The 12,640-nt window shown below is 37.6% G+C and overlaps 2 long non-coding RNA genes across 2 annotated transcripts in view; both read left to right on the plus strand.

The window, feature by feature from the left end:
- LOC145511024 (uncharacterized) overlaps window positions 1-12,640 on the plus strand; it is a 76,744-nt gene that overhangs the window by 24,736 nt on the left and 39,368 nt on the right. The gene's annotated exons all lie outside the window — the stretch shown is intronic.
- Window positions 1,925-6,650, plus strand: LOC145511028 (uncharacterized). The gene is made up of 2 exons (XR_014057405.1): window positions 1,925-2,157; window positions 2,923-6,650. It is a non-coding gene; the product is annotated as an uncharacterized LOC145511028 (long non-coding RNA).

Raw genomic sequence — 12,640 nt, forward strand, 5'->3', positions numbered from 1 at the left:
TATTGTATCCTGTTACTAAATTCATTAGTTACAAAAATTTTTTTAGTGGACTGTTTAGGGTTTTCTGTATATAGATAGTATCATGCCATCAGCAAAGAGTGATAGTTTTACTTCTTTCTTTCCAATCTGGATTCCTTTATTTCCTTCTCTTACCTAGCTGTTACAGCTAGAAGTTCCAATACCATGTTGAATAAAACTGGTGATAGTGGATATCCTTGTCTTGGTCCTGATCTTTGAGGAAATGCTTTCAGCTTTTCACAGTTGAGTATGTTGGCTGTGAGTTTGTCACATATGGTCTTTATTCTGCCAAGGAATGTTCCCTTTATACTCCCTTTGTTGAGTGTTTTTATCATAGATGACTGAACGCTTTTATTAGGTTTTGGGTTTTTGGTTTTTCTTTTTTTTTTTGGTCATACTGTGCAGCATGTGGGATGCTAGTTCCCCAACCAGTTCCGCAGTGGAAGCATGGAGTCCTAAGCACTGGACCTCCGGGAAAGCCCCTCTTTTAGGTTTTGATTGTAGAATTCTTTATCTCTCTTTTAAATCTAAATGAAAACTTTGCCAGAGTGTACTTTGCTGTAGATTTTTTGCCTTTCACCACTTTAAATATTATGCATCTCCCTTATTGCCAGCAAACTTCTTGCTAAAAAGTCAGCTAAGAGTCTTGTGGGAGTTCCCTTATTCATAACTAGTTGCTTCTTTCCTTATTGTTAAAAAAAAATTCTTTTTCATTTTTGCCATTTTGACTATAATTTGTCTTGGTTTGGATCTTTTTGGCCTCACTTTGTTTGAAACTTTTGGTGCTTCCTCAACCTAGATGCCTGTTTCCTTCCCCAGGTTAAGGAAGTTTTCCATTATTATATCTTCATAAAAGTTCTCTACCCCGTCTCTATTCTTTTTCTCTACCCTTATAATGCAAACGTTAGTACTCTTGATGTTATCCCTGAGGTCTTTTAAACTATCCTCATTTTTAAAAATTCTTTTTTCCTTTCTTCTGTTCAGCTTGGTGATCTCTACTATTCTGTCTTCCAGCTTGATGATTCATTCTTCTGTATCACCTAATAGACTGTTGATTTCTTCTACTGTATCTTTTCAGTTAGTGTATTTTTTGGTTTTGTCAGATTCTTCTTCTCATTTCTGAAAAATCTCACTGTATTTTCCATTCTTTTTTCAAGTTTGGTGGGCATATTTATGATTCTTACCTTGAACTCTATATTGGGTGGATTTCTTAGCATCACCTCATTTAGTTCTTCCTTTGAAGTTATGTCTTCTTCCTTCTTTTAGAAGATATTCCTCTGTCTCCTCATTTTGCCCAGTACTGTTTATTTCTAGACAGAGGTCAGTCGGTTGTATTTACTGATGTTGGAGAAGTATCTTATACAGGTGATGCCGTAGGAGGCTCAGCAGAATGCTCTCCTCCGGTCATCAGGGTTATTTGCTCTAGAAGTGCCCCTTATGTGGGCTGTGTATACTTCCTTAGGTTGTGGCAGGGCTGACTATACAGGGTGCCCTGATAGGCAGGTCTGGACCCTGAATCAGTTAAGCCCATGTCTTCTGCAGAGGCTGTTGCCCTACAGAGGTCAGAACCTGGTCTTCATGCAGCTGCCTGTATGGCCTGAGGTGACTGGAGGCTGGTACCAGCCTACTGATGGGTAGTGCTGGGCCCCTGTATGGCTGAATGCTTGACCTGGGGGGACTTGATGCTGGAGCCATCCTGCTGGTGGGCATATCAGCACCCAGTGCTAGTAGGCTAGAGGGATTATTCCAAAGTGGCAGTTGCCATCACCATTTTTATTGCAGTAAAATGACTTCCCCAAATGGCTGCTGCCATGTCTCCATCCCTAAGGGGAGTCCCAGCTGACTCTTGCATCTCCAGGATGTTCTCCAAGATCAATAAACATGTTTGACACTGGCTCCTTTCAAACTACTGCCTCTGTGGTGGAACTCAGACCATGTGAGATTTTGTGTGTGCCTTTAAGACTAGAGATCTCTTCGAGAAAATTAGAGATACAAAGGGAAGATTTCATACAAAGATGGGCACAATAAAGGACAGAAAAAGTATGGACCTAACAGAAGCAGAGGATATTAAGAAGAGATGGCAAGAATACATAGAAGAACTATACAAAAAAGATCTTAACGACCCAGATAACCACAATGGTGTGATCACTCACCTAGAGCCAGACATCCTGGAAAGCAAAGTCAAGTGGGCCTTAGGAAGCATCACTACGAACAAAGCTACAGGAGGTGATGGAATTCCAGTTGAGCTATTTCAAATCCTAAAAGATGATGCTGTAAAGTGCTGCACTCAACATGCCAGTAAATTTGGAAAACTCAGCAGTGGCCACAGGACTGGAAAAGGTCAGTTTTCATTAAAATCCCAAAGTCCCAAAAAAAATCAATGCCAAAGAATGTTCAAACTACTGCATAATTGTACTCATCTCACACGCTAGCAAAGTAATGCTCAAAATTCTCCAAGTGAGGCTTCAACAGTACATGAACTGAAAACTTTCAGATGTTCAAGCTGGATTTAGAAAAGAGAGAAATCAGAGGTCAAATTGCCAACATCTATTGGATCATAGAAAAAGCAAAGAGAGTTCCAGAAAAACATCTACTTCTGCTTTATTGACTATGCCAAAGCCTTGACTGTGTGGATCACAACAAACTGTGGAAAATTCTGAAAGAGATGGGACTATCAGACCACCTTACCTGCCTACTGAGAAATCTATGTGCAGGTCAAGAAGCAACAGTTAGAAATGGACATGGAACAACAGACTGGTTCCAAATAGGGAAAGGAGTACATCAAGGTTGTATATTGTCACCCTGCTTATTTAACTTATATGCAGAGCACATCATGAGAAATGCCAGGCTGGATGAAGCACAAGCTGGAATTAAGATTCCCAGGAGAAATATCAATAACCTCAGATATGCAGATGATACCACCCTTATGGCAGAAAGTGAAGAGGAACTAAAGAGCCCCTTGAGGAAAGTGAAAGCGGAGAGTGAAAAAGCTGGCTTAAAATTCAGCATTCAGAAAATTAAGATCATGGCATCTGGTCCCATCACTTCATGGCAAACAGATGGGGGAAAATGTGAACAGTGACAGACTTTATTTTTCTAGGCTCCAAAATCACTGCAGATGGTGACTGCAGCCATGAAATAAAAAGACGCTTGTTCCTTGGAAGAAAAGCTATGACCAACCTAGAGAGCATACTAAAAGACAGACATTACTTTGCCAACAAAGGTCCATCTAGTCAAAGCTATGGTTTTTCCAGTAGTCATGTATGGATGTGAGAGTTGGACCATAAAGAAAGCTGAGCACTGAAGAATTGATGCTTTTGAACTGTGGTGTTGGAGAAGACTCTTGAGAGTCCCTTGGACTGTAAGGAGATCCAACCAGTCAATACTAAAGGAAATCAGTCCTGAATATTCATTTGAAGGACTGATGTTGAAGGTGAAACTCCAATACTCTGGCCACCAGATGTGCAGAACTGACTCTTTGGAAAAGACCCTGATGCTGGGAAAGACTGAAGGTGGGAGGAGAAGGAGACAAAAGAGGATGAGATGGTTGGATGGCATCACTGACTCGATGGACATGAATCTGAGCAAGCTCCAGGAGTTGGTGATGGACAGGGAAGCCTGGCATGCTGTAGTCCATGGGGTCACAGAGAGTTGGGACACAACTAAGCAGTGAACTGAACTTAAGAATGGAGTCCCTTCCTGAGAAAGAAAAATGGAGCTGGAGCAATCAGGCTCCCTGATTTCAGACTATACTACAATAAATCGCAGCAGTATCTTTTTGGATCCACTTCCTAGAGGTGGTGCCCACCAGTACTGGCATTAGCAAGGTAGCCTCAGATTGCATAAATGGTTCCTGCCTGTGACTCAGTCCTCAAGGAGTAACCCAAGTGATTTTTGCTTCTCTAAAAAGATGCTTCAAGGTTAGTATATGGGTCCCTTTTCCTATGGTTCATGAACTCTTCCAACTGGTGTTTTTGTGATAGTTTTCAGATCAAGTGAGTCTATGCACAAGCTCTTTAAGAATAGGTTTCCCATTTCTTGGTTCTATAGTTTTCCTGTGCATATTCCAAACTGGGTTTTCAAAGCCAGGTATTTGGGTGCTTATCTCTCTTCTACAGTATCTAGAAGATGGGGTACCTGATGTGGAGTGTGAATCCCTCATTCATCTAGAAGAAAGATCTGCACCTTTGTGATCCCTCTCGATTGTGAATTACTGCATCTGGAGTGTGGGTTTTCCTTGGTGAGCCTGTATCTCCACCTTTCCTACTGGTCTCGCTGGTGTTCTTTTAACCTTTTTTGTGGAAGCTTCATTCATCTAGTTTTCAGGTTCCTTTCTCAGGGAATTATTTCATATGCAGTTGTAAATCTGTTGAGTGTGTCTGTGTGAGGAGGTGAGTTCAGGATCTTTCTACACTGTCATCTTGAACCATCCCCCAAGTCATCTTTTGACCTAAGTCTCTAATTTAAAATACAGAAATAACTGCTCATTGAGGAATACACCAAAACTCTATATACAGTTATAGATTAAAAAATCTCCAGTATCATAAACTCACAGAATTACATATTAGTGCTAAAAAAGGACCCTTTGTTTCTTATACATAAGTAAACTGAGACCCAAAGAGGCAAAAATAAACGGCTCTATATCAGAAAGACAGTAACAGATCCAAGATTAGAACAAATTTCTACTGAATCTTTGGATATACACCAACTGAGATACTTTTTGAAGTAAAAAGGTTACTGTAATTTTTAAAAAGGGTATGTCAATTAAGAAATAAATTACTCACAGATTCAGTTCAGTTCAGTTCAGTCGCTCAGTCGTGTCCGACTCTTTGCGACCCCATGAACCACAGCATGCCAGGCCTCCCTGTCCATCACCATCTCCCGGAGTTTACCCAAACTCATGTCTATTGAGTTGGTGATGCCATCACTAAATACTATAATTTTCAATTATGTAATAAATTATAAACATACAAATTTAAGAAATATAACATGAATTAGGTTATGCCTTTAAAACTAAATTTTTTATGAAAAAAATAATATCCACAATCTGAATCGGCCTCAACTGGCCACATTACTGATAGATTACTGCACTATTGTATTTATTTCAAAATAGTTATTCACTGCAAATAATAATATAAACAAAGTATAAGCTCAATTTTCCCATGTATTGAAGGGTGTAAGCTGACATAGTTTACAGAGTAATTTGTGTGTTTTTAAAATGTAAGACTTCTAAAAGTAAGTTGTTTTTTCTTTATGAGGACTTAAAAAATCAAGAAGCATATCAGATGTAAACATGTAGCTCAGTCAGAATTTATTTATTTGTACAAATCCAATGCAGATTTAAGGGCACTTTTAAGATTACCTAAAATATAGTGTATGTCACTAACATTAAATCTAAGTAAGGAATTTATTTTATGTTCTATTAATTCAATAAACATTGGTTGAGCATCTCCTTTAGGCATTATACTTCCAAAGATGATATAAAAGAAGAAATAATTCAAGTTGATGTAAAACAGATACCACTAAAACAAATAAGTTGTCATTAGTTAGAAGGCACTGTTGGCAGTGTTACAAGAGCTAGCAGGTGTGATACTTTAAAAACAATGATGTGCTAGATAAGTATAATTTGAAGATTCCATTGTAATTAGGGATTTCAAAAAGTAAAACATAAAAATGTTCCAAGGTCTAAAGTAATAGTTCTCAATTAGGGATGATTTGGCAATGTCTGGAGACATTCTGGGTTGTGATAACCGAGGCGGTGCTACCAGCACACAGTGTAGAAGCCAGGTGTATTTTTAAACATTCAGCATTGCATAGAAGAGTCCTTCACAACAGAGAACTAGCTGGCCAAAAATGTCAACAGTGCCAAGACTGAGAAATCTAAGCCTAAAGTGATTTAAGTGATTGAATGTGATTTAATAAGTATTAATTTATTCTCTGAAAGACACAATGACACATAGATCTATTTTCATAAATATGAAAGAATGATGTAGCTACAACAAAGATTATTAAATATACTTTATCTAAAACAAGCCACTTTGCTGTGCATTTCCAATTACAAAAATACCAATGGAAAACATTGTTTGAATAGCATTATACTGACTTTCTTCAATGAGCAGTGACTTTTTACTTTCCAGAGATTTTACATTGCAGATATTTCTTTCATTTCAGCAAATCCTTAAAGAATATCTATTTTACAGATGTTCTATATAAGATACTGAAGTTCAAATAACAGCTTTAATCAGGAAATTAAATTACAATCAGTGTAACTAGTGCTATTATAGAGTAATGAACAAGCTACAGTGTTAGGACAGAAGAGTGAGTGATAACTCATGCAGCTGTTAGGAATCTGCAGTGAGATAAGAATATCAAAGATAGCATCCCAGAGGAACAAATGTCTGATCTGAATCACTGTTTACATCAGAAGACAGGAGGGCCTTATATGTATGTCATGCTAAATAAAAAACTTCTATTTTAGAGATATTAATTAAAACTCATATCCAAGGTGGTAAGAATCTGAAATAAGGCAGTAATCCACTGGGGGATGAGAGAAGGAGAAAACACACTGAAGGCATGTTAAGAAATCGGTAGAAAAAAAATAAAAAATAAAAAATAAAAAAAAAAAAAAGAAATCGGTAGAACTAATGAGACTATTCTTCCTGAGCACTACTATAAGGAAACTGACTCTAGTAGCAAAAGTTGAGACTAACTCATGCTGTGAGATGCTTTCAGGGTAGGCCAAAAATGAACATGTAAATTTTTTTTTTTTTTTTAATAAATTTATTTATTTTAGTTGGGGGCTAATTACTTTACAATATTGTAATAGTTTTTGCCATACATTGACAAGAATCAGCCATGGGTTTACATGTGTTCCCCTTCCCGGACCCCCCACCCACCTCCCTCCCCCTCTCATCCTTCTGGATCATCCCATTGCCCCGGCCCTGAGCCCTTGTCACATGCATCGAACATGGAATGGTGCTCTGTTTCACATATGAAAATACACATGTCTCAATGCCATTCTCCCAGAACGTCCCACCCTCACCTTCTCCCTCAGAGTCCATAAAATTGTTCCATGCATCTGTGTCTCTTATTCTGTCTCGCATATAGGGTTATCGTTACCATCTTTCAGATTCCATATATATGCATTAGTATACTGTATTGTTGTTTTTCTTTCTGGCTTACTTCACTCTGTATAATGGGCTCCAGTTTCATCCATCTCAGTAGAACCGGTTCAAATGTATTTTTTTTAATGGCTGAGTAATATTCCATTGTGTATATGTACCACAGCTTCCTTATCCATTCATCTGCTGATGGACATCTAGGTTGCTTCCATGTCCTGGCTATTGTAAACAGTGCTGCGATGAACATTGGGGTACACGCGTCTCTTTCAATTCTGGTTTCCTCGGTGTATATGCCCAGCAGTGGGATTGCTGGGTCATATGGCAGTTCTATTCCCAGTTTTTTAAGGAATCTCCACACTCTTCTCCATAGTGGCTGTACTAGTTTGCATTCCCACCAACAGTGTAAGAGGGTTCCCTTTTCTCCACACCCTCTCCAGCATTTATTGCTTGTAGACTTTTGGATAGCAGCCATTCTGACTGGTGTGAAATGATACCTCATTGTGGTTTTGATTTGCATTTCTCTAATAATGAGTGATGTTCAGCATCTTTTCATGTGTTTGTTAGCCATCTGTATGTCTTCTTTGGAGAAATGTCTGTTTAGTTCTTTGGCCCATTTTTTGATTGTGTCGTTTATTTTTCGGGAATTCAGCTGCAGAAGTTGCTTGTATATTTTTGAGATTAATTGTTTGTCTGTTGCTTCATTTGCTATTATTTTCTCCCATTCTGAAGGCTGTCTTTTCACCTTGTTTATAGTTTCCTTTGTTGTGCAAAAGCTTTTAATTTTAATTAGGTCCCATTTGTTTATTTTTGCTTTTATTTCCAATATTCTGGGAGGTGGGTCATGGAGGATCCTGCTGTGATTTATGTCGGAGAGTGTTTTGCCTATGTTTTCCTCTAGGAGTTTTATTGTTTCTGGTCTTACGTTTAGATCTTTAATCCATTTTGAGTTTATTTTTGTGTACGGTGTTAGGAAGTGTTCTAGTTTCATTCTTTTACAAGTGGTTGACCAGTTTTCCCAGCACCACTTGTTAAAGAGATTGTCTTTTCTCCATTGTATATTCTTGCCTCCTTTGTCGAAGATAAGGTGTCCATATGTGCGTGGGTTTATCTCTGGGCTTTCTATTTTGTTCCATTGATCTATATTTCTATCTTTGTGCCAGTACCATACTGTCTTGATGACTGTGGCTTTGTAGTAGAGCCTGAAGTCAGGCAGGTTGATTCCTCCAGTTCCATTCTTCTTCCTCAAGATTGCTTTGGCTATTCGAGGTTTCTTATATTTCCATACAAATTGTGAGATGATTTGTTCTAGTTCTGTGAAAAATACCATTGGTAGCTTGATAGGGATTGCATTGAATCTGTAGATTGCTTTGGGTAGAATACTCATTTTCACTATATTAATTCTTCCAATCCATGAACACGGTATATTTCTCCATCTGTTTGTGTCCTCTTTGATTTCTTTCATCAGTGTTTTATAGTTTTCTATATATAAGTCTTTTGTTTCTTTAGGTAGATATATTCCTAAGTATTTTATTCTTTTTGATGCAATGGTGAATGGTATTGTTTCCTTAATTTCTCTTTCTGTTTTCTCATTATTGGAGTATAGGAATGCAAGGGATTTCTGTGTGTTAATTTTATATCCTGCAACTTTACTATATTCATTGATCAACTCTAGTAATTTTCTAGTAGAGTCTTTAGGGTTTTCTATGTAGAGGATCATGTCATCTGCAAACAGTGAGAGTTTTACTTCTTCTTTTCCTATCTGTATTCCTTTTATTTCTTTTTCAGCTCTGATTGCTGTGGCCAAAACTTCCAAAACTATGTTGAATAGTAGTGGTGAAAGTGGGCATCCTTGCCTTGTTCCTGACTTTAGGGGAAATGCTTTCAATTTTTCACCATTGAGGATAATGTTTGCTGTGGGTTTGTCATATATAGCTTTTATTATGTTGAGATATGTTCCTTCTATTCCTGCTTTCTGGAGGGTTTTAATCATAAATGGATGCTGAATTTTGTCAAAGGCTTTTTCTGCATCTATTGAGATAACCATATGGTTTTTTTCTTTCAATTTGTTAATGTGGTGTATTACATTGATTGATTTGCGGATGTTAAAAAAACCTTGCATTCCTGGGATAAAGCCCACTTGGTCATGATGTATGATCTTTTTAATATGATGTTGGATTCTGTTTGCTAGAATTTTATTAAGGATTTTTGCATCTATGTTCATCAGTGATATTGGCCTGTAGTTTTCCTTTTTTGTGACATCTTTGTCTAGTTTTGGAATTAGGGTGATGGTGGCCTCATAGAATGAGTTTGGAAGTTTACCATCTTCTGCAATTTTCTGGAAGAGTTTGAGTAGGATAGGTGTTAGCTCTTCTCTAAATTTTTGGTAGAATTCCGCTGTGAAGCCGTCTGGTCCTGGGCTTTTGTTTGCTGGAAGATTTCTGATTACAGTTTCGATTTCCGTGCTTGTGATGGGTCTGTTAAGATCTTCTATTTCTTCCTGGTTCAGTTTTGGAAAGTTATACTTTTCTAAGAATTTGTCCATTTCTTCCAAGTTGTCCATTTTATTGGCATATAGCTGTTGGTAGTAGTCTCTTATGATCCTTTGTATTTCTGTGGAATCTGTTGTGATCTCTCCATTTTCATTTCTAATTTTGTTGATCTGATTCTTCTCCCTTTGTTTCTTGATGAGTCTGGCTAATGGCTTATCAATTTTGTTTATCTTCTCGAAAAACCAGCTTTTAGTTTTGTTGATTATGGCAGAAAGTGAAGAAGAACTAAAGAGCCTCTTAATGAAAGTGAAAGAGGAGAGTGAAAAAGTTGGCTTAAAGCTCAACATTCAGAAAACTAAGATCATGGCATCCAGTCCCATCACTTCATGGGAAATAGATGGGGAAACAGTGGAAACAGTGTCAGACTTTATTTTTTGGGGCTCCAAAATCACTGCTGACGGTGATTGTAGCCATGAAATTAAAAGACTCTTACTCCTTGGAAGGAAGGTTATGACCAATCTAGATAGCATATTTAAAAGCAGAGACATTACTTTGCCAACAAAGGTCCATCTAGTCAAGGCTATGGTTTTTCCAGTGGTCATGTATGGATGTGAGAGTTGGACGGTGAAGAAAGCTGAGCACCGAAGAATTGATGCTTTTGAACTGCGGTGTTGGAGAAGACTCTTGAGAGTCCCTTGGACTGCAAGGAGATCCAACCAGTCCATCCTAAAGGAGATCAGTCCTGGGTGTTCATTGGAAGGCCTGATGTTGAAGCTGAAACTCCAATACTTTGGCCACCTGATGCGAAGAGTTGACTCATTGGAAAAGACCCTAATGCTGGGAAGGATTGGGGGCAGGAGGAGAAGGGGACGACAGAGGATGAGATGGTTGGTTGGCATCACCGACTTGATGGACATGGGTTTGGGTAAACTCCGGAAGTTGGTGATGAACAGGGAGGCCTGGCTTGCTGCAATTCATGGGGTCACAAAGAGTCAGACACGACTGAGCGACTGAACTGAACTGATAATGTCAGGGATTACAGATAAAAGAACTGCAAGCCTCAGACCCTATTAAGGGATCTCTAAGAAACCCAAAAGCACAGAGAAGAAAATAACAAGGATATAGAGGAAATTTCAGCCACTAACGCCACAGATGCAGCAAACATTAAACACAGCCTAACTGCTAGTCAGATAAATACAAAATCTCACACACTAAAGGTCCATACACCTCAGTTCCTTTTACCTTATGCCTCGTATCTTACTTTCAAAAAAATATTACAAAGCATGTTAAAAGGCATAAAAACATATCTGAAGAGACAAAAAGCAAGCATCAAATCATAATCAGATATGACATAGACTTCAGAATGATCAGACCAAAAACTTAAAATGACTATGATTCATATGTTAAGAGATTTAATAGAAAGAAGTGTACAACATGCCAGAACATCTGAGTAACATAAGCAGAGAGACGGAAATTCAAACAAAGAATCAAAAGAAAATGCTAGTAACTGAAAGCAGTGAAACAAAAATGAAGAATGTCTTGGATAAGTTTATCAATGGACTAATACAGCTGAGGAAAGAATCAGTGAGCTTAAAGAGAAATCAACAGAAAATTCCAAAACTGAAATGCAAAGAGGAAAAAAACACTGAAAAAAAAAAGAATACCCAAGAACTATGGGACTATTACAGAAGGTGCGACACGTATATAATGAAATAGCAGGGGGAAAAGGAACAGAACACTTGAAGTAATAATGACGGAATTTTCAAAAATTAATGAAAGACACAAAACTACTGATCCAAAAAGCTCAGAGATCACAAGCAGAACATATATACAAAAATCTACACCTCTCATGTTTGAATTGCAGAAAGTCAAAGATGAAAAGAAAATCTTGAAGGAATCTGAGAGTCAAGAATTGCATTTACCTTCTCTTCAGAAACCATGCAAAAAGAGAGTGAAGCATTTGAAAGGTTGAAAGAGAAAAAGAAATACTTAAGATTTTTGTATACAGTGAAATTATCCTTCAATAGTAAAGGAGAAATAAAGATGTTTTAAGGCAAACAAAAGACCTTCCTTAAAAGAAATATTAAAAGAAGTTCTTCAGAGAGAAGGAAAATGGTATAGGTCAGAAACTCAGATCTACACAAAGAATGAAAGAGCATTAGGGAAGGAATAAATGAAGGTAAAATAATACCTTTTATTTCCTTATTCTGAGTTGACCTAGGAGAAAACAGTTGTTAAAAATAATAACATCAACAATGCATTCAGCAATTATAGCTTATGGATAAGTGAAATTAATTGACAGCAATATGATAAGAGACAGGAGGGAGGAATTGGAATATTCTGTTAAAAGGTATTATACTTGCATTACCCATGAAGCAGCCATGAAGCAGCCGAGTATTATTTGACTGTGGACTTTTATTAGCTGTAAATATATATTGCAAATTCTAGGGCAACTAACTAGACAACTTTAAAAAGAAGTATAATTGATACACTAAGAGAGAAAATGGAATCACATAAAATGCTTAGTTAAAATCAAAAGGCAGAAAACAAATGGAATAAAAAAAAAACAAGGGCAATGAATGGAAAACAGATACAAACTTCTTGACTAATATAGGGTATAGGGAAGTATGGGAACAGAGGAAACTACAGGGTTCTGATGCTTTAAAAAAAAAAAAAAAAGTGTCCAAACCTACTGCTTTAGAAAAAAAGTGGGATCTTTGAAGTCTTTCTCCTGATGCTCTCCCCCCCTATACAATGCTTAACTCTTTAAAGAATTAGGAATGGTAGTTTCTACTTTGAATATACTTTCTGGGGTGGTAGTAAAGTGGAAGTCTAATGCTTCCAATCTGCTAACCCAGGTCACAGTGCTTGCAGTTTCTGAGTCCCAAAGCAAACAGATGATGAAGGTTCATCCTCCCAGATAATTTCTTACAGATTCTCCTTTCCCTCTAGGAAAGAAGATACAAAGAGGTATGTCTGGGTTCTCTCTGCTACAAGTGTGTGTGTTAGTCG

Source organism: Giraffa tippelskirchi, chromosome 6, assembly GCF_054371585.1.
Source record: "Giraffa tippelskirchi isolate mGirTip1 chromosome 6, T2T-mGirTip1v1.2.pri, whole genome shotgun sequence".
NCBI classification, from domain to species: domain Eukaryota; kingdom Metazoa; phylum Chordata; class Mammalia; order Artiodactyla; family Giraffidae; genus Giraffa; species Giraffa tippelskirchi.